Source organism: Sebastes umbrosus, chromosome 18 (assembly GCF_015220745.1).
Source record: "Sebastes umbrosus isolate fSebUmb1 chromosome 18, fSebUmb1.pri, whole genome shotgun sequence".
In the NCBI taxonomy this organism is placed as follows: Eukaryota; Metazoa; Chordata; class Actinopteri; order Perciformes; family Sebastidae; genus Sebastes; species Sebastes umbrosus.
The window spans coordinates 21,999,641-22,022,763 of NC_051286.1; the positions used below are offsets into that span (position 1 = coordinate 21,999,641).

The following is a 23,123-nucleotide window of genomic DNA, read 5'->3' on the forward strand; positions in this document are numbered from 1 at the left end:
AAATAAAGAGATTAGTGGTTTTTAGCTATTTTAAAAATGTTTTTGCATTAGCTGTTTTAAAATGATTTCATAGCTAGCATAACTCAATGAAAAACATGAGCAATTTTAACTGTTTCTTTTTTAACAATAAAGACATTAGCTGTTTTTAACTGGTTTAACTATTAGTTAGCATGAGAGAACTAAAGACATTGGTTGTTTTAACAATTTAGACATACAGTTTCATTTGATAATTCACAAAGGAGAATTAAATACATTAACTGTTTTAACATTTTTTTTTTACAGTTTAGACATTAGGTATTTTAACGATGGTATTTGATAGTATAAGACAATGAAAGGCAGTAGCTGTTTTAATTATGTTTAAACATTTAGTCATTAGCTTTTTGAACTATGTAAACGGGCCCTTCTGTGTGGAGTTAGCATGTTATCCCCGTGTTAGGCAAGGCAAGGCAAGGCAAGGCAAGGCAAGGCAAGGCAAGGCAAGGCAAGGCAAGGCAAGGCAAGGCAAGGCAAGGCAGCTTTATTTGTAGAGCACATTTCAGCAACAGGGCAATTCAAAGTACTTTACATAAACATTCAAGAACATTGCAACAAAGTGCAAAAGAACATTAAGAGATAATTAAAACAGTTATAAAAACATAAAAACATTAAAGATTATAAAATACAAACAAGCTAAAAATAAAATCTAGGATAGGAGCTAAAATAGAGTATAACACAGAAGAGTAAAAGCTCTAGTGCAGTATAAGATCATTATCTGGTTTAATAAAAGGCAGCAGCAAACAGGAAAGTTTTAAGCCTTGTTTTAAAAGAACTCAGAGTTGGAGCGGTGCTGCAGGTTTCTGGGAGCTTGTTCCAGATATTTGGTGCATAAAAACTGAACGCTGCATGTTTAGTTCTGACTCTGGGGACACTAAGCAGACCTGATCCAGATGACCTAGCGTGGGTTTTCTCCGGGTACTCCAGCTTCCTCTCACAGTCCAAAGATACGCAGGTTAGGTTCATTGTTGACTCTAAATTGGTGTGAATGTGAGTGGGAATGGTTGTCTGTCTCTACGTGTCAGCCCTGTGATAGTCTGGCGACCTGTCCAGGGTTTACCCGGCCTTCGCCCAATGTCAGCTGGGATCGGCTCGCCCCCACGATCCCTAACGGGATAAGTGGTTGCAGATGATGGATGGAACTATGTAAAGGATTTGACAGCACAGCAGAGTCAAAGACATTATCTGTGTCTGAATTCTTCATTCTAGTAGTAGGTGAAAGGTATCTAACATGAACAGAAATAGTGCATAATGGACAGTACATGATCTCTATACATGATCAATACTGCAATCGCTTTGCACCTTGTCCTCATTGAAACAATTTTCTCGGGGGGGACTGTCAGTGACATATGGACAATAAAGGGGGACAAGTGGCTGTACATGTTGCTAAATTCTAATTGCAATGGGCTCCAATGACAAAAAAAAGAACAAAAGAGCTGAAACAGAAATTCTTCTTATTACAAACTCCACTTCTGTTTGGATATGAAAATCAAACCATGTATTGTATGCGATGCAAAGTTACATGCACATACTACAATTATGCATAGAATGGCCTACAACTAAAAAATACGAGACAAAACAGCAGTCGTCCTGACTAATGGTTTATAATATTCCTGCACACACTTTCCGTAATGGACTCAGTGAACTGAAAAGTAAACAACATGACCCTACTTGTTCAATTGCTATTTTCTTTCCCCCCTGATATTTCCTCCTGACCATATGTTCTCCAGAGCTATCTTTAACGGGGCGAATGTGAGTGTGCTCTCGGAGCCCCCGAGGGGTAAAACAAACTAGCAGCCCTCTGACCTTCAGTTAGAATGAGGACTCTCCATCTCTGGACAACTTGCCCTCCGAAGCTCTCTGCTGTCACTTAAACGCCTAATGGCTCCCATTCTCTCCATGCAAGATAATTAGGGGGGCCTAATACAACAAAGTGGCCTAGCTTTTGGTGTTTTGGGGATAACAGATTGTTTCCAACGCAGTGGAAGAGGGGGCGCGCTCATTGTGAGGATGCCTCATCAATCATCATTTAACGGCCTTTAAATGGGTGTGCGCCTCCCTAAGGGATTTTAGGATTGAACTGCCAGCGATATAAAGGGCAAGCCTACTGTATGTTTTCCAGCCTAAGCAGTTTCTGAAGTAACTCTTTGCTCAACTCACCCTCAGCATTTAGATGGGGTCTACCGACGGCGTGCATAAATGTTTCAGGAAACCGCCGTACAAATACTAAATAGATACAGTAAACAGGCCATAGCTCAGTGTAAATGGTAGTTCCTTAAACCACAATTTTCCTGCTGACAAATGACACTCGTCTATAAGAGCCAGCATTAGGCCACTGTATAAATACAAGGGGGAATGCTGGTGTTAAGGAGGGAAGTGAAGAGGACTATTGATGTCCTCTTCATCAAACAACTATTATATGTAATTTCTGCAATCTCCAGCCCCCGCACCAAACATTTAAGCAAAATCAGAACCACAGTACACCAATCAACTCGGGCCCTTTTACAGCTGATTGCCGGACTCAAAATATGCATCCACTTCCCTCTGAAATGCCTGCTGAAAATTACATGCACTGCATATTTTTCCTTGGATACAACAAAATGGTGGGGACACAGAACCTACAGTTAAACACAGACACATTTTTCTTTACAGGACAAGTTTGACTTTTTGGGAAATAATTGCTTATTTGTCTTTTTGCCGAGAGTTTGATGAGAAGGCCAATACCACTCTCGTGTCTGTATGTTAAATGCAAAGCTACGGCAAAGAACATACTGTATATTGCCAAGAAATGATAGTCAATTGTTTACTTACTTACTTACTTATTTATTTATCAAACTATTTTGCCCGGCCTCTTCCCAGAGGAGCGTAAAGTGAGCGATGGACATAAATGGAAGTTGGAAAAATCCAGCACACAGATTTTGAGAGCAATCTCAAACTTTTTAAAGTCAAGGACCTCCAAAATCGATGTCCAAGACATCAGACCAGGGATATATAAGAAAATGTGCCCTGTGTGTTTGCCCTGCGTGTTAGTAAATAGCCTACAACTCCATTAAATTCTGCTTATGTCACGCTACTAGCACTACTAGCCACTGGCCGATAGCCGGTTGTTCGGGAACAGAGAAGTTAATATATCCACCACGGTACAGGCTTACAGCACACAGCCCATGGGGGTATTAGAAGATAATAAAAGTGATGAATTGCAGCCAATATATCCATTGTTACAGCCGGATACAGCTAACAGGAAGCTGGCAGAGCTGGATGTGTCATATGAGCGTGCAGGGCGATGAAGTCCCGTGGGTCTGATGCACGTTCATTATGACATATCCGGTATCCAGCTATTAGTGAATTTTACAACTTTGTTTAAAGTTTGTACTAAGTTGATTTACCTCAAAAAAATGATCCTCTGATTTACAGACATCTCCTTATACATCCATGGCAATGGACTCATTGGCTTTTTCAGTCCAAAAGGGCAAAAAGCACTACTACAACGCCATCTAGTGGCTTTTGTCAAAAAAGTACTGGAGTTTCGCCTCTTTGCTTCAATACTCTTTGGCTACGTTAAGCAGCCGTTTAGCTTAGCTTAGCATTAAGACTGTAAACGGGGGGAAAAAAACTAGCCTGGTTATGTACAAAGGTAACAAAATCTGCATACCAGCACCTTTAAATCTCAGTAATTAACATGTTATCTCTCACGCTGGTTGGCATATTTGTTTTTAACCAAACCAGCTGTTTCCAGTTTTATGCAAAGCTAAGCTAACCACCTGCTGGCTGCAGCTTCATATTTAACACAGAGACATGAGAGTGGTATCGATCTTTTCATCCAACTCTATGCAAGAAGATGAATAGATGTGTTTCCCCAAAATGTTGAACCATTCTTTTAAACAACAGTGAAACATCCATAAATCATGACCTTCTGACACATTTGTACTTTACACATTGGCTACACAATATAAAGCCACTCTTCTCTGGTCAAGTATTAGTTAAATTAGAGCACTTTGAGGGATTGAAGGACAGATTCCTCCATTTGAGTCGTTTTATGCACGGAACAGGCTCAGTTGACCTTGTACTCGCCCTTGAACCATAAAAAGGTACAAATTTGTTTAATGGCCTGTGGTGCTATTTTCCTCTCACCTTTGATAGACCCATTTTCCAATAATTAATTCTAGGTTTGTTTTGCATTTAACATTGGCAAAAACGTTGAAAGAAAACAGGCCAAGGCTTATGCACATTATCCACTAATCTTCCTTTTTGACAGGATAATGCCAGATTTAGGAAGTCTGGGTCTATCCAACCTCTTAGAGGAAAAGCCAGAACTGCAGCGATTTCCAACAAGATCCTTGTTAAGTGACAGCTTGATGTGCGCCTCTGAATACAAAAGTGACGAAAACAATTAAAAAAGCATCCAGTGCGTTTCACTCCCAACATTGTCATTCATGTGCTGCATTTCATCGCTCTCCTAAAGACGCCTTCTCAAACTTGTCAACTGAAGTCACTTTTTTTTTAAAGAGAAAACATTTTTCCTACTTCAATTTGTATTGCCACCAGCAATTTTATAGTAGAATGAGCTCTTTTGTGAACCTAAAAAGCAATCATCATTTCTTATTTTTGAAATTCTTGGCAGCCTCCACACCCTTCTCATGTGGATTGAAGATGAGGGGCTGTGATCAGGCATTGTCAGGCACATGTTGGCAGCTGTATAGGATTTTTTTTCTTTTTTAAAGGGGATTAAAATGATCCATTATCAAGCATACATTGGGAGGATGAAATATCCAACGTTTATTCACAGGAGATGATGAATGGCTCCTGTGATGGTCTCCTGTGTCAATCAGTCAGGCTGGCTCATTAGGTCAGCAGATTCGTAGCCACTGGGGAATGGTTATTCAAATCCCTAAAAATATGCAGAGACAGTGAAAACACCTTGGCCATGAATAACAATAGCCTCATGCCGCATGAGCTTCCTGTGAGGAATACAGCCGTGGAGATACACAGAGTATTAGAGACGCTGCTGAGGAGGGGCTTTTGTAAATAAGAAGACATCATACATATTAAAATGATGGGCATAAGAACAAAAACCTGACATCAGACATGTCAGTTGTGTGTAAATGCCGTACATAAACACACACATATGTATCCCCTTAGAAAAAAAAAAATAAACCCCAAGGTTGCGTCCGAAATTCCATACTATCATGCTATCTAGTACGCTAAAACAGTATGTGAGATTTTTTAGTTGTCCGAAACCTTAGCATGAAACCAATAGTACGCAAATTGCATACTATTTTCAGTGAAATATTACAGTATGCAACGCTGGACACTGGTACACTTGAAGGCGGACTAGTTCAATATTTGTTCAGACTCAATTGGTACATTTTTTAGTATATATAGTTCGGTATGTTTGGTCGATTATTTCTCTGTTGTTACAATGCTAATTGGCATTGTATTTTACATCGTTGGAAAGCCTGTTTATTTACCTTCACAATGATGGCCAACTTGTAAGGATCATGCATTTGTGGGATGAGCAGCACAGCTGATTATGTGGGTAGCGTCCAAGAAAAATTCCCCCAATGGTAATGCCAATGGTAAACAGTGTATTCTCATAAGGCTACCAGGAAGCCTGCAATGACTGCCCATCACCGTCAGGCCCGTTTGCGCTGGTGTCGACAACACAGACAATGTCATGTTCAGTGATGAGTCCAGATTCTGTCTGTGAAAGTTGGATGGCAGGGTCAAAGTATTGAGATGACCCGGAGAACGCTATGCTGATTGTTGCACCGATGGAGTAACAGCTTTTGGTGGGGGCAGTGTCATGGTGTGGGGCGGCATCTCCCTCACTGGCAAAACAAGGCTTGTCATCATTGAAGGCCATCTCAATGCAGTGAGATATCGGGATGAGATTCTGCAGCCAGTGGCAATCCCATATCTCCACAATCTGGGACCTAACTTCATCCTCCAAGAAACAACGCTCGCCCCCACAGAGCCAGGGTTATCTACTACCTCCACAATGTGGGAGTAGAGAGAATGGAACGGCCTGCCAAGAGTCCACACCTCAACCCAATTGAACATTTGTGGGATCAGCTTGTACGTGTTAGAGTGATCAACACAACCACGCCGGCTGACCTGCGACGAATCCTGGTTGAGGAATGGAACGCCATCCCACAGCAACGTGTGACCAGGTTGGTGACCAGCATGAGGAGGAGGTGCCAGGCTGTTGTGGCTGCGTATAGATCTTCCACTGCTACTGAGGCTCCTGACGGTGTATTATATAAATAAAGTTTAAAATAGCCAATATGTCTTGTTTGTTCCTTGTTACTGATAGAGAGTTCAATCATCCAATCCACCAAACAACTCAAAACAAGAGTCAATACCAACAGGAGAATACACTGTTTACCATTGGCAGAGCATTTTGGCAAATTTTTCTTGGGCGCTCCCCACATAATCAGCTGTGCTGCTCATCCCACAAATGCATGATCCTTACAAGTTGGACATCATTGTGAAGGTAAATAAACAGGCTTTCCAACGATGGAAAATACAATGCCAATTAGCATTGTAACAACAGAGAAATAATCCATCAAACACAAGTTTCCGAACTTTGTTTTTCCAGTTTATTTAAAATGTACTTCAAAGTATACATTGGGTGGACTTTACGGTTATGTGTCATTTTGTACCTAAAGTATATTTATACAACACATAACATGAACTTGCAAGTACTAGATTGCATTCATAGTACTGTTGTTGTACTTAAAGTGTGCTTCATGCCATAAAGTATACTTCTTTGAATAAGTGTACTCATGTATATATACTCTCCTAGTCCACCACCCGTGTTATTTTGAATAAAAAGTACACTGCTAGTTTGGAAAATAAAATGAAATCTGTTTAAGTCATTGCTGTGTGGAACTTCAACATCTCTCTGCAGTTCGTCCTTCCTCCTCAGCCAGCGTCACCCGCATGTCTGTGTGTCCTTGCCATTCGGTTAGCACAGGAGCTACATAACAAGGTAATGTCTCACAGCCATCTAAACAGTGGGAGTTGGTCTCCAGCTGGTTTCCTCAGTCTTCAGAGTGAGCCAGGCCTCGAGCTCTGCCTGTAGAAAGTGTGTGTCCTTCACTGATCTCTCTATCTCTTTCATTCTCGAACACATTCCCTCTCTTCATCTCGCTTACACTTTCTTTCACCCGCTGCATTTCTCGTTTTCGGCCTCTCTCCCCGCTTGGTGCCGGCCCTCCCTCCCTCCTCAGCAGATATCTGGGTTGCATTCAGGAATCAGCCAGCCACAGTGAGCACCAGGAGGAGAAGGCGAGGGGAGGGGAGAGACCGTAAACTCTGACTATGTGCCAGCACTGTTATTTTCTTCATCACAGAACCCGCCTTGACACAAATAATGGAATGCACTGGCAGTCTTTCAGAAAGACAGCGAGGGGAAAGTGGGCCACAGCCAACCCTAGGCTATGCAAATCCGTCTGAGTTTAGAAATCTAATGATCAGAAAGAACCCAAGTGCTTTCCATCCTCTCTTTTTTTCCAATCTGACTTTTTTTTTTTCCTCATTTCCTCTCTCTATTCCTCATTCCTATTCGCCATTTTTTTCCTCCCAGCTCTGTTACTGGCGCTGCCATCTGGTGCCGGCCCCCAAGAGATGGACTCGGCTCTGGTTTGCAACCGGGGGGCTTAGAGTGGGAGCCTGGCACCGCGGATGCTGATTCCAGAATAATCTACGCTGCGCTGTTGTGGCTCGTTTTTACCTCTGATGGGCACCGTGACCACTCAAGCATGTGCCTGCAATTAAGCGTCGTGTTAAGTAAAAACTGCAATTTTGCAAAGGCAAGCACTTCAGTAGAACAAAGCAAATTGAAAGGGTGGGGTAGTGATCGTGGGGGCTCATGTGGAGGAAACCAATTAATGTATTCCAAAGTTTTGATTTAATCTTATGACTTTATAACCCCATGAATTTCTGATGACGAATCATCAAAAAGAGATTTTAGAGTGGGAAAAAAAACAAAGAAAAACAACATGATTTGAATTTGAAAGTGACATTATTCTAATTTGCTGGTTTGGTAATGCATTCATTAGAAAGCACTAATCTCATTCTGTCTTCCCCAGCAGGGGCTCCTTCACCGTTTGTCGCTGCCTCTTCAAGACTTCCTCAATTTTTACTCCAAACAGCGCGGCGGAACATAAACGCCTCACCATCTGATCGCGGACTATGATTATCTCTAAGAGCACGCTGTCAGGAGCTGATGTTAAAAGGAGCAGCGAGAGGAACACATTTAGGCATCTGTTTTCAGTTTTAGCTACAGGTCTGACCATTAAGATTTCAGCTGAAAGTGGTGCTATTTTTACCCCTGTCCATACAGCACACTTACTGTCAAATGCAGCTGGATGTGGGGGAAAAACAAATCCAAAAAATGTGAGTAAACAGGCCATTTATGTATTTTTTGACACTATTTCGTCACTCACACGAGTGGGAGGAATTTGTATGTATATTTCTGTGTATGCTAAAGAAATAGTTTGACATTTTGGGAAATATGCTTATTTTGCCTTCTTACTGAGAGTTAGATGAGAAGATCGATACCACTCTCAGTGTCTGTACGGTAAAAATAAATACGTAGGTGTAAGCCAGGAGACAGTGAGCTCGAAGACAGTCGATTTTTTAAAATGGTTTGAAGTGCATTGTTTGCTACACAAAATAAAATCAAGGGCACAGGAGGAGACAAAAGAACAACTGTTGGTTTGCTATTCCAAACTCATGATCACACTGAGGCCTGAGTTGGAAAGTGTCTGCACTCTGACCTCATTCCAGATGGGTTCAGTGACATTACAGCCTTTAGAAATTCACCTCTCAACATGCTCAATGCAACAAACCAGTTGATTGTTTGCAAATGTCCTTGCCACTGCTCTGAGTTTAGATCATCTGGGGTCTTGCAAATTTTTAGACCTTTAGATAGCTAATCCTATTACAATGATGTTTCTTTAAAGGGCCAGTGTGTAGGATTTGGAGGCATCTAGTGGTGTGGTTGCAGATTGCAACCAGCTGAGTACCCCTCTGCTCATTCCTCCCTTTCCAAGACTGCGGCAGAGACAGCTCAGAAAGGAGACAGTGCACTGAGAGTCAGTTTCCTGTATCTGTGTCACGTGGGTTTCGCCACTGTCCCGCCTCTTTAGCGGCAGGTCCTGAGTCTATTAACTTCAATGAGAGAAGTGAACATGAACCAAGATTATGACTGAATCTTTTGCCCCATCCTCACCAAAGTAAATATTCGACCCATTTTTCACAAGCCACATATATTCCGAACATTCTGACACTAAAATGGCATTTTTCAGACGTTCAAGATCTTAGACCTTTCTCTATATCAGCAACACACTCTCGCGAGATCTGGCAACTAATGTTCGCTAATGCCTCACCTTAGCTGTGTAAATATCTAATGTTAGCAAAAGAAAATATTAATACATTATGCAAATATAACCCAAACTACTTTCATCCATCCATACAACATTCAAACCATTTCCAAACGAGGTGGGATGATGGGGTGAACACGCCATGACCACGCCCACTTAGGAGACAGGAAGTGTATACCATTTCAAATCATTTGCGGAGCTTGAAATACGTGATCTTTGTTATAGAGTATCTTTGACTACGGTAACGTGAGAAAAAGTTGGCAACGTCGTTTACTTTGCTCAGAGGTAATCCTCTACTTAATAACACTAGGAGCAACGGAAGTCGTAAGTTGGACGGCGCCTGGCAGCACCATGGTTTTGCACTCTGCGGCTCACGTTACCGCAGTTTCACAAATGTGTCGGAGAACTACGGTGGCCTTCAGGTAACATAAAAATGCAAAAGGCTCTTGCTAGAGCCAGTGATTGGTTTGTCCGTTCTGGGCTACCGAAGGAACATGGCGGACTACGTGAAGAGGACCGCTCCCTATGTAGATATGAAGGCCTTATTCTGAGCTAATGAAAACACAACAATTCTTAGTTTCAGGTGATTATACACTGATGAAAACATGAATATTATATTCCATTTCTGCTAATAGATCCCCTCCAAATCCTACACAATAGGCCTTTAACATATTGTTTTTTTGGTGCTTTATACCATGTGATAATTTGCGAAAACAATTTAAAGTATGTATATTTGCTGTAGGTTTTAGGTGCAAATTTAAAACTACAGCAACATCTCTCAGTACTAATCTCAATGTGTAAATGTGGCCATGAAGGATTGATGAAAAAAAAAACGGTTCATAAATTGCTGATTTTGTGAAGAGGTTCCATCTACACGAAGTAATTGTTAACACGATGAACTGCGCCAACTGCACCAGAGCACACCAAAAATGTCTGACGCATGATACATCATTTCTGGTGTTAACATGATCAAACATTTCAGCGAGAGATCGTACGTAGAGTAAAGTTTGGATTTGGTCTGATCTCAGTCGGGGGCGAATGCTGCTTTCAAGTGCAATTTGAACAGATGGTTCACAAGCGTTCAGTTTGAGAGGCAATGCATGCAGAACTTTGCCAACAATTTCAAGGCTGTCAGTTCATATAATTTTACCTGAGGTTATTTTGACTGGACATTATGCGGGAGGTCTACAAGAGGTTGAGATTTTTCAGTAAGAACTAACTCCCAACATAAATCAAATCCTTTTTTAAATAGACTTTGGTATGTACTGTACACCTGGTGAAGCCATGTGTTCATGCATAATGCATTTGCACATGATCAATAGGCACATTTGTGTGTTTCAAGATTCAAGAGTTTTATTTGCCATTTGCACAAGTACATTGGAATTCTGAGCAGTTTACCCTGAGTCAGCTTTAAGAAAAGAAAAAAGGTAGAAAAGGCACAAGGTAATTACAATTTGTGCACGTTTCTCTCTTTTCCTATGCCATATGCAAACATGCGCATCGTTTATCATGTGGATTTTTGAAAAAAAGGGGAGAGGAGAGTGATGATGTTAGCTAAATGAGTTTGGTGTTAAAGATTGTAATTGTTTGCAAAGCATTGATTCAAGAGTGTTCTTATTAGCGGAGCTGCAAGTAATCTCTATAAACAGATTCTGCATTCACATGTAGAATCTGTAGGCAACGGGACAAGATTTTGGTACCGGAAGCGTTGTGGTTTCTGTTTGTAGTCCGAGTAGTATTGACCTATCACGTTTGAACAAACTTTGGTTGAATACAGTCCGTGTGGAGAGCAAATTAGACGGAATGCATTGGCCAAAATGCAATCTGGGAACCCGCCGGCTATCATCTGACGATGATTTAGATTTTATTGGCTTGAAATTACCTTGTAAACGGGTTACTTGTGAAACAATCTGGTCGTACACGTCGTCTCTCAACTCCAACTCCAGTCTCGCATCTCAAGTTGCTAATCGGACTGTAAATAATGAGCAGTGCACGGAAAAAGAAGTCTTGGCCCAGATATCCGCTGGCTACACCGGAACCCCCAAAACCAGGCGGGTCTCATACACTGTTCGTAGCTATACCTACTAAAAGTAATGTATTGTAATTCGTGCATATCCCACAAAATCAATTTGTGTGTAATTAACATAACCGTAAATAGTGTCCTGTGATGATGGAAGCTTATTTTGAAAAGACCGTATCCATGTAACGAGCGGAAATTGACACATGCTGCTGGACATTGGAACGAAAAAAGAGGAAAAACTTTTTTGTAAGATATCATACAAACCGTTGTACGAGAATACGGCGAACAAACGCAGGGCTCTCATCCAGGAGCCAAACCATGATGTTGTTTCCTAAACCAAACTAAGTGGTTTTGTTGCTGAAACCTAAGCATTTTTGTTTGAATTCACAACGTTAAAAATATAATATGTAACTGTTGTCGTTGCTGTTTGAAAACACACGGCATTCAAAGTTGGCCCCTCCTCCATGACTCAATAAGCAAAAGAGGGAGAGAGAGAGAGCATCGATGGTCAAGCGAGCTATAGAGTGAATGAAGAGAGTGAGCGGCGTTAGTGAGAACAAAGCAGTGAATCAGAGAAATAAAATATAATTCTCAAATTACTTCATGGTGGTTACGCTTTGTATCTGACACAGCTAAAGGGGGACTTGTGCCCATCAATGTATAATGCTTGTGTCTCGGTATCAGACGCCAAGGGGCATGACAAAGCGGCATCTGACATCCTGAACGGCACTGTTATTGGCTGGGGATAGGACCCACGGGCTCTTTATTGAAGCCCAGAAATGTCGTGAACACAGCAAAATAAGAAGAAAAGAGAAAACACAGGCTTAGGGCAGGGTCTCTACAGATACAGACACCACCACCCACCTCTACTGGGTCATAAGTGATGATTGAGAGGGATTATTTTTGTATCAGGGTATACATTGTTTTTTAGGAAATTCTTGCATATTATACCTTGAACCAGGTGTTTACAGACGTAAAGTGACGCCAAATGATCTGATAAAGCATCAAGCACAAGCAAGTTGGTTGGAGATCGTGTTGCTGGAGAACATACAGTATGCTAAATGGGTGTTGACATGTACTGCCTGCTGAGTAAACAGTGTGTTTGATGAAAGATATTAGTCAGGAGCAATAGATTTCTAATTAGATTTCCATGTTCACTCAAAATGATGTGTGTGTTTATGTCTAAGGTGTACACGGGCTGACATTTTTTGGCGTGTCCTTCCCATCCAAAAAAAAAAGGAGAAAATTGTCCTCTGTGTACAGACTATGATGCAACTGAAATTGCATGGCGATGGTAGCCAAATAACCTTGGACTGGGCCTCTGTGCTTTTAGTTCCATTACTGGATGTATGATAAAATGTACTTCCTTCAAATAGCGAGCGGATTTGCAAAAGATGAGATGAGACCTCCCTGTGATGAAAAGAAAATGGGCATGGAGTCCTCGCTGGGTAGCGGGATTACAGGAAATGTACAAAGCATGAAACGTAAAAGAAACATAGCTTGATGAAATATGATTAAACTTTAAAACTGGAATATTTTTCACCACGGTAACAGGGTCGTATTTGGGAAGCCATTCTGAGCTGAGCAACTCGATGCAGAGAGGAGCGCTTTATTACGATGCCAATATCTGATCACACCCAACTGGCCAAATCCATATTGTTTGATATGTGACATGTAACCCCAATATGTGAGTAATTACTGTTTCATCTCTGGGTTGCCTCAGATGTGGAGGATGGCAGGGCAGGATGGTTCAGGAGCCTCGGGGGAGATAGAGAGAGAGAGAGAGAGAGAGAGAGAGAGAGAGAGAGAGAGAGAGATGTTCTGGGAACCAAGACAGCTTTTATATGGTGGTTTTGATCAGCCCTCAGGCTAGACAGAGCCTGAGATGTGTGTGTGCGATAGGATGGCGGTGGGCAGTTGTGTGTCCTCCTCGTGTTTAAATTTTCATCTGTGTGTGTTTAAGCTCATGTGTGTGCAGAATTACTATGCAGGTTGTTGAAGGCGCTATACTACGTGCATGTTGTATGTGATTCCTGAAAGCAAAGGCAAGGCATGGAGAGCTCGCCTCTATGCCAAGTGTGTGAACGCTCTCACTTGAAGGTAACAGTCTGCGAGCGTGTTCCCGCTGTCTCGGCGCAACCAGGTCAGACTCCCGTTACGGACAGAAGCCCATTAACGCGCCGGGTTCAAAGGTTCAGACCTGCCCACTGGCGCTCGGAGCCATGATGACAGGCAAGGGATTGTCTTTTTTATGAAACTAAAGGGAGCTTGATGTATCCATCAACTGCTGCAGTGCTTTATGAACACAGTCATATGTAAAATCTTATTATATATCATAACAGCAATATAGGCAGCCCATGGGTACCATCAGTTCTCACAACTCACCCCCATCGCAGTTTTGTCTCGAGTGAATGAGCTTCTAAACCACACCAGGGACAAAGGCAGGAGCTATTAAACAGCTGAATAGCTGTCTGCATGTAGGATACACTCCCCCAGATTGCTCTCAAATGCACAATATAGCTACTTTTTTGTTTCCGCATTTACTTTTTAAAAATGATTTTTAAAATACAAGTTTCCTGCAAGTAAACATTAAAGCTCACTGGGAAACAACAATCCCTAAGAATGCCCTTAATTTATCCCTAAAGGTGCTAAATTCAATATCCAGGGCATTAATATGGCAGCAAACAACTATTAAAGATATGGAGAAGTAATGTCTACCTGAGCAGAGAACATATACTATATATAAGAAGTGGACGTAGTCACCGTGACCTCACCCATTGGTTTGGGAACTGCCATTATGAAGCCTCGAGTCCAGCATTTTTTGCCATCGTCATCTTGTTTATCGTAACCAGAAGTGACACGAGGGGGTGGAGCTAAGACCCTACTTCTCACTTAATTTATTACCTCACTGAACATTGTAAACATGAGTTTATTGTCTCAATCGCTAGTTTCAAGTCTTCTTCAAAACAGCATGATGTTCATTTAGTAAATTATGGTCCCATTTAGAGTCAAATAGACCATAAAGTAGGGGTTGCTTTAGGACGTGGCTACCTTGTGATTGACAGGTGGCTACCACGGCTTTTTCCGGTGTGGGTGTTGTCCGTGTTTTGCCTTACAACTTTAATCCTTTCACAAGTGTGTTTTCAGTTCATGAAAGTTAATTCTAACCTTTTTTGGTAGCCCTTAAAATGTCTTATTCAGCGTTTGGTTGTTCTCCACCCTCTTGTGTCACTTCTGGTTGCAAAAAAAACAAGACGGCGACAACCAAAATGCCGAACTCAAGGCTTCAAAGCGGCAGTTCACAGTCAGGGTGACTACGTTCACTTCTTCTTATATACAGTCTATGATTAAAATATAATTAGGGGGCATTTATTAAATGGATTATTAGAGACAACAGATAGAAAGACAGAGCTTTGTTTTGACAACACACAAACACAGCAGTCCGTCACTTGAGAAGCAGCCATTAAAGGTGACAGGGTTACAGTCTGTGTAAAAGCTAAAGTAACCAGTGTCGTGCTGGGCAGGTCGTCCTCTGGATATGGACCAGAGCCCATCAACACAGCAGGAGCCAAACAGAAAGCCTGGGCACCAGTTGATAATTTTCTGGCTGTCCTCTGCCTTGTGTGAGAACACTCCGCTCCTCTGGTTTGTAAATAGTACTCACGGTGTAAATGCAGACAAATGCAGCGCTTTATCGTCAAGCCTTCACACAATGGTGTTAATGATCTGACAGCTCATTATTTTGCAGATCTTTACCCTAATGGAGCTCTGCTTACTGTTGTAAGTCCATCACATAAACCTACAGATGGTGGAGCTTTTCTAAGTAGGGCCCTGAGACTCAGAGGGAGTGTGTTTGAAGATGTTACACTGGAAAACTCTCTTTAATCATTCAAGAGCTTTTAAAACATCTCGCATTCGATGATTCGAAACACAAAATTTAGGCTGAACTGTCATTGTTTTCTAAAAGTTTTTAATGTTTCATTGTCACTCACTAAAATATTGTAAGTTCTCTAATCAATATGTTTGTATGGATGAAATCGATAGGTGTAATGGGAATTTGGGGTGGCTGTAGAGCATTATCACCTGACTCCTCTGTTCCCTTTGCAGATGTTTTAGTGTCTTTCAAGCTAATTCAGCAAAGTCAGCCACTAGCTAGTAACCATAGTGGAACATTTAGCTGTTAAAGAGACAAATATGTAATTTCGGGGTTGGTGGAGACCAAAAATTGAGCTATAAGGAGAGTGAATGTTGGACTTTCATTCGCCAGGTGGCCAGAAACACGACTCCAAATGAATGCTAATGTTGTTCAGTACACCTGCTGGATGTGTGAATAACTGTTTGCTAACATGTTTGCTGTAGCAGCTTTATAAGGTGATAATATGTCATTGTTTTTGGGATGTATATATGTTCTCAGGGTCCTATGTTCCCAGCGTCCTATGTTCCCAGAGCCTAATGTTCCCAGATTCCTATGTTCCCTGGGTCTCATTCCCAGGTTGTCAAAAACATTCTTATTTTAAACCAAACCACAATATTTTCCTAAACCTAACCTGTTTTGTTACGTTAAGTGATGCCAAGGGGTCCTGACCAAGTGTCTGAATGTGATGGGCTGAGAATAAGAATGGGTTAAGGGTACAAAAGACCCTGGGAACATAGGACCATGGGAACATAGGACCCTTTGTCATTTCCCATTATGTGCCATATAAATCTGGGGAACATGGGACCCTGAATATAAGAATGACCCCATTGTTTTGTTAGCTTGTTGTGCTGCCCAAATTGGCCAAATAAATTAAATGAATGTCGGTTTAAACATCAAGTATTGAGACAAATTAAATATTTAGCATGTTATATTTAGCCAACATGCTAATATTCTTAACATTTTACATGTTACCATGCTAACTCAGATAACAATTGATGTTTTTTTGCACCACTAGTGGCAAAGATCTACTGTATGAATCACAAAGTTGTTTATAGCTATCTCTTGTCCAACCAACATTTTTGTTTTTAGCGTGTAAAGAGCATGTGAGCTACTGTATCTTTTAATCATGTTTTATTGTTATTTCAATTGGTTACATCATCTTTGTACCACTGGATTTCAAAACATCCCAATGTCTAACTATGACACTGAAAAAAAAAAGGTTAAGGCAAAGACGTGCTAACAAGAAGGTATGCATAATTCAGTGATGCTGTATCAAAGTTAATATTGTTGAGATGGGCTTAAAAGTGTGCAAGATTTTGGTTGCACTCAGTAGCTTCACCAAAATTGGCAATTTTTCAAATGGAAATTTGTTAGACAACATTTCAGCTGCAGTTGCTGGAGTTTCTAGATACTTAGCACTTATCCAAAATGATGAATCAGTTTTATCTCCTCGCTGTCGGACCATTCGCACTAATGGCTGCTTGTGGCGATATTTATTATTAATGTTGTTGGACATCCGAAAGCTTATGGGATCCATTCGGTCCACATGGCCTTTAAATCTGGCTCGCCATCTCACTCTCTCTCGCTCTCAATTATGAATATTTTATGTGCTGATTCGAGGCGGATTTTTGCATCCAGCTTATCAATACATCATAGTTACATCGGAGACGGTTTTGCATAGATGTATTTTAGATTAAATGGCATTGCTAAAGAATTCAATCATGCGTGGTCGATTGACTTGACGGACACGAGCCGTCTGCCTTTTTCTCTGCCAGGAGTGTATTTTAAGAGTACTTTGAGTGCTCTAAAAAGATGTTTGGAAATGCGACACACAATTATTGAAGCTGCGAGCAAATATCCTGACAATCAGCCCTCAAATTTTGGCAATTTGACACGTCTCGGCTGGCGCGTCTTGCTGATGAATGGAAAGGATCTTACCATACAGTACGGAGCAGGAAAGCTTCGCTCACCGTTCTGATTATTAGAGCGCTGTTGATCAAATTTATGACTGTAATTTCGTCTGGACATGCTTGTGTTTTTCCATTTACATATGGTTTATAGAGCTGTGATTTCATTTGCATAATAGGAGCTCAAAGTGATATGCTGATGAAAGCAGAAGGAAGGGCTCTCAGTAAACTTTTTATGGGCTGCTGTTAAAAGAGGAGAAAGCAAATACCACACTGCACTATGCGAGCGTGAGTGTGTCGTTCTTTTTTTCCTTCCTCTCACTCTCACACATGCATACACAACATGATGGCAAAACAATGAAGGGGAATGCTTGAATGTGTTGTTGCTTTCAGCCCCCATGAGCAAACAGAGGGCGTCAATATCCTTCAAATGCCAAAGAAATCAAGTAAGAGTCGATAGACCGTCCATAAAATAGAAAACAAAGACAAAAGACTGCTGCTCATATCTGGCTAATGAACAAATAATAGCAAAAAAAAGTCTTCAGCTCAGGAAATGTGTTTCTGTTGCACATTAAATACAACACTAATTGATTCAGTTTAGCATATTCACAACCAGCACAAAATATTCAGATGCATTTACTCAGACATTCATAAAAGGTAGCTGGTGAATCTGTGCATAATGCAATTCATTCTTCAAATTTTGCTACAGAGGACAGTTTGCTGTTGCATTAGTAAAATTGACCAAATTTATTTGATGATGCATCTCAGGCTTGCCGATAGGTACCAAAGTGCTAGGGCGGGGTCAGATGGGACTATAGCCCCAACAAGAATTACAATAACCTCACCAAGAAATTACCGGATGTTTCACTAACAAAGTCTTGTCTGATTTTGTTAAAGCTGGGATAGGCAGGTTGGAGAAAATATGATTAAAATAATATATATTTTTATAAAATGGTCACTATATCCTGACAGTAGAGCTTGAGACAGGTAATCTGAAAAAAATCATGTGCTTCTGTGTCCTTCGGTACTCCTAATGGCATCTGCAAGATTTCACAGACCGGAGGAAAACAACCAATCAGAGCCGAGCTGGAGCCTTGCCGTCTCTGAGCAGCTGTCAATCACTTGCAAACTCCGATCAAACGGTCAAACTAGGCAGCGCTGATCAAATATGAATCAATATTCTGATACTGTAATGAGAAAGTTTGTGACTCCGCCACCATGTTGAGATCAGTTGAGGAAATGCCCACCAGCCGAAGCAAACTTTCTCATTTTACAGCTAAACAGTACACTACAAGATGTTTCTGAAAACATTTGAGGAGATAAATAGGCATTACAGTAACAGAATATTGATTCATAGTTGATCAGCGCTGCCTAGTTTGACCGTTTGATGAGAGTTCGCAAATGATAGACAGCTGCCTCCGTTAAATGCACAGCCAATAGGAACGCTCTCTGTCTGAAAAGACATGCGATTGGTCAAAGTCTCCCGTCATGGGCTAAATTTTTTAAAGCCTGAAAACAGAGCCATGAGGAGGTGCAGAAGTCTAGTTTTTTCTCAGAACACGGGAATTACAATATGCTGAAAGGGTATTATGGAATTTTTGCTCAATGATGCCAAAACTATTCTGCTTACTGCTGCTTTAATTCGGTATGCATCATATTATTTGCCTTTGAGGTGTTTTTTTTTCTTTCATTTTGAAAAATCACATACCGAAATAAAATTGTAACAAAAACTTCGTACTTCGTAACTATCGTATTGAATAAAAAAGTTTGGTATCACCCATCCCTATTAGTTACTGTACTCGATCCATGCTACTGTAGATCATTTTGGGTTGACACTTTTCCAGCCCAACCACGGAAGGTTACGCAACATCAGCAGGTGCCCTTCTCCTGCATTGATCTACTTTATAATTAGTTGCACAACAACTTATTCAAAGGGCTCTAGTGGGAGGAAGCCATGCCATTTGCATCCTCTGCCTTCCACACGGGGAAAATGAGACGAAGGAAGAAGGAGTACGCTTTTGAGATAGCGGAATGAAAGTAGGAATTATAAATGATACTCTGCTCTCGGATGCACATAATTAGGGAGCTGCGGCGGCTGAAAGACTGTGTGCAAAATGACAAATGAAGCCTTTACGCATCAACCGGACCTTGTTTGATGTCGCTGTCTGTGAAACCCGAGGTGTTACGTGTTCCTCTGAGGGGCAGAGCTGCAGCATGTACATCAGAGTGACACTCTCTCGCTCATCTCCGTCTCCCCTCTCGCTACTCTCTCTCTCTCTCTCCCCAGGCTCACTGGTTGTGCATGACCATCCATCTGCACCAGTGATCAGGTGGTTTCAAACCACGGCTTTGACAAGCAGGTGTGGCTCCTTTGAAAGGTGCTCGTTGGTGCAGTGTAGGAGATGGGGGCAGGAGGTTGAGTATCTATGGATGTGGGTGTGTGTGTGTGTGTGTGTGTGTGTGTGTGTGTGCTTCGGGGAATATTATTGACACATTTGCCCTTCCCTGCAGTGCTTTGGGTCCAGACTGTCTGTTGTCTCTCGAGCGTGCTCGTAGTCTGCCAACTGCAGCTTGTAAGGTCACATGTGTTGACCCCCCTACAATGAGTGATTAGAAATGACAGGCTTCCAACCGCTGATGCCTTTATGACACTCTTTCAAAAAAGTAATTATTTTATTATTGCTTGTCTCTAACATTGACCATGGATCAGTGATGAAAACATCTGGGATTATGTGAGCTGAATTTCAAAACCTACCTGTCATTCATGCACAAATACAACAAGGGGCTTGTACTACGACGCAGGATTTGGCGTTAGCGAGGTAACTTCAGGGTTAACTCTGGGTTTTCCGTCCTACGAAGGTGGATCACTTTTTACCGGGGTAGATCGCCATGGTAACTTATGCTGAACAGCTAACCTGCTCCGGAGGTTGAGACCATAAATTCATGTTTACAATGTTTTCTGAGGTAATACATCAAGTGAGAAGTAGGCTCATTTTCTCATAGACTTCTAAACAATCAGACTTCTTTTGCAACCAGAGGAGTCGCCCCCTGCTGGCTATTAGAAAGAATGCAAATTTAAGGCACTTCAGCATTAGTTTCACTTCTCAGACTTCAGGTTTCATTGACTAAAGCTATACTAAAGTAGTTACTGTTTTCATTGACTAAGATAAGACATAAAATGCCCAGACTTTTAGTAAACTTAAATTTGACAAAAAAAACAAAACAGGATGAGGTTGACTAATTATAGTTAAAAACTAACAAAGGCATTTGACACAGAACTAAGACTAAGACTTAATTAGGAAATAGCTGACAAAATGAACACAAAGTATAAGATTAGAATTTACAGCAGCAACATAACTCATTTTAGTGTCTTTTCTTCCTTCATTGAATCCGTCTGAGCTCTGTAAGGTCTGAGCTAATCACACACACTAAATACTTTGAGCACTTTGGTTAATTAGCACATTCGAATTTCTGATAAAACCAGAGCATGGCATCTATTGCACGTCTGTCCGTCCTGAGGGATCGCCTCCTCAGTTGCTCGGAGGCTTCTTTCATTTCTTCCTTCTTAAAAGGTTTTTTTTTTTTTTTTGGTTAAGTTCTTCCTCATCCGATGCAACGGTCATACAAGGATAGAGGGTGTTGTATCCTGTACAGATTGTAAAGCCCCTTGAGGCAAATATGTGATTTGTGATAGCGGGCTGTATAAATGAAATTAACTTGACATGACGCAAAAAGCTAAATAACCTCAGATGCTTCTATTTCTGGGGTTTGAACTTCTTTTCCTTGAGCTTTTCAACCATGTAAAAATGGGTCAGCAGCAGTCAACCGCTAGCTGGGTTAGTGTTGACATGATTTTAAAAGATACTTCCATGGATATGGAAAAGGGGCAGGCGGTGTTGCATGACCCAGCCAGGTGACCAAATGTAATTGGCATTGGGAGGGCGGCTCACAACCCAGTCCACCCTTGTTACTATAGCAAAGAAATAGTCCCAATGAAAATCACTGTGTTCAGTGGAGGGGAGCTGTTTCTGGTAAGATATGTTTCCGTTGGATGATTTTTTATGGATTTTCATTTTCCTATTATGTATGTTTTATGTTTTTTTAAATGGGTGAATCAACCCTTTATTTCTGAGATTTTCCAATATAACAAAAGGACAGTGTTGTTGGAAGCTGGCTCGCGAATATCTTGTTTTGAAGTTTATTTTATGAAGTATACTTAAGTAAAGTTCAAGTATATATTTCCCAAGTATACTTTATGTAATTAATATACTAATATCAATGTGCTAGTAGTATACTTGTAAGTGTACTACTTTAATACTTCTTGGGACTAAACAAGCCCACTTTTTAGGCTTGAAAAGTATACTTTTAAGTATACTACAAGTATACTACAACTACTAAGTGTAAGAATAGTAAACTTTGAACTAGTTTACACCTAAGTTTTATTTTTTACTTCAACTATAAGTATAAGTATACTGATAGAAAGAAGAGAAACTGGTTGAATAAATGGGAAAAAGACTAGACATTTGAATATTACTACATGTTGTTTAGCATAACTCATCAAACTGTCTCAATTAAATGCACACACAATTATGTTGTATTTATGTTATGTAGGATTTTGGTGTCTTCACTTGTTACCATTTGTCTGTGTTGTGTTTTGTACATGGGGAAAGGGGGGAGTGGTTGAAAGCCCAGGTTTCTGACAGATGGTGGGGGCCAGTGCCAGCGTAGGCCTGAGCGAGAGGCCGGGTACAAGGTGGGCCCGAGTGAGACACAAACCACACACAGCTAATCTGGCACACCATCAAACCTCTTGGCAGCTCTCCGAGGGTAACAATTACCGAAGCAAGGTGCCGCGGAGCCGGCGCTTTGAAAATGAAATGAAATGAGTTTTTCTCTCCGCAGCTACAATCAGTACAGAAATCCTGATTACCTTTCAAACGTGTACGTGGTTTCCTTTGTTCCTAATCCACGGAGAAATATAAAGCAGATTAGACAGACAGACAGACAGACAGACAGACAGACAGACAAAGGGCTGAAGCTCAGTGTTTTAACACTCCAAATATCTCACTCTCAAAGAGTCAACAGTTTATTTGGCTGAAGAGCTGTAGACAGAAGTGTCCAGTGGAAAAGTTGAGCTAAAAGCGTCAGGTTCGGGGACAGACAGGGCCGACTGTAATGAGGCACCCGGGGGCCCTGTCAGACCGGAGACAAAAGACCCCACTGGAGTCCTTCACACTCGCTGGGGAGAAGTGCCAATTCTTCTGTCCTCCCCTTCTGGGTTTGATACTCTGAGTGGCTCTGTTCTACTCTTAGCCACTGATCAATACGTCCTGTTCTTCTCTCTTTCTGGTCAGCTTGTCATCGAGGCCCGTGGGGAAATGTGAAGAAAATGTCAGAGTTCCATAAAGCAGCTGTGCCCCCCACCAACCTCCCCCATCAGCTGCCAGGCGCTGCTGCCCGACGTCTGTTTTAGTGGGAGCTGATATTGCCCACGAGGAGCTGTGTGACTGAAGACTTCAATGACGGATGTTACAGGGAACCAAGCGTGACTACCGTGTGGAAAAAAAAAAACATGAATGTCTTCATCAGTCTCTAGTCAAATTTAGCATTACAATCTGTCTCCACTAATCTAATCACACGCTGACAGCTCCAAATAAACACGTGATTAGACCCAAATGTACTGATGATGCATTGGGATCAGATTTTTAAGCTGTATTTGGCACATAGGGCTCATTACTTTTGAATATTATTATCTTGTTCTTTTTTTATCCTGGAATTTATCGGTTTATTTTTGAATATTGGAAACAGGTAAAAATCGGATTTAAAAGGGCCAATGTGTAGCATTTAGAGGGATCTAT

At 41.3% G+C, this 23,123-nt stretch overlaps 1 long non-coding RNA gene across 1 annotated transcript; it reads left to right on the forward strand.

Moving 5' to 3' along the window:
- Positions 1 to 773: 773 nt before the first annotated feature.
- Positions 774 to 10,021, forward strand: LOC119477136. Its single transcript, XR_005204179.1, has 3 exons — positions 774 to 784; positions 9,134 to 9,138; positions 9,878 to 10,021. It is a non-coding gene; the product is annotated as an uncharacterized LOC119477136 (long non-coding RNA).
- The last annotated feature ends 13,102 nt before the right edge of the window (positions 10,022 to 23,123 follow it).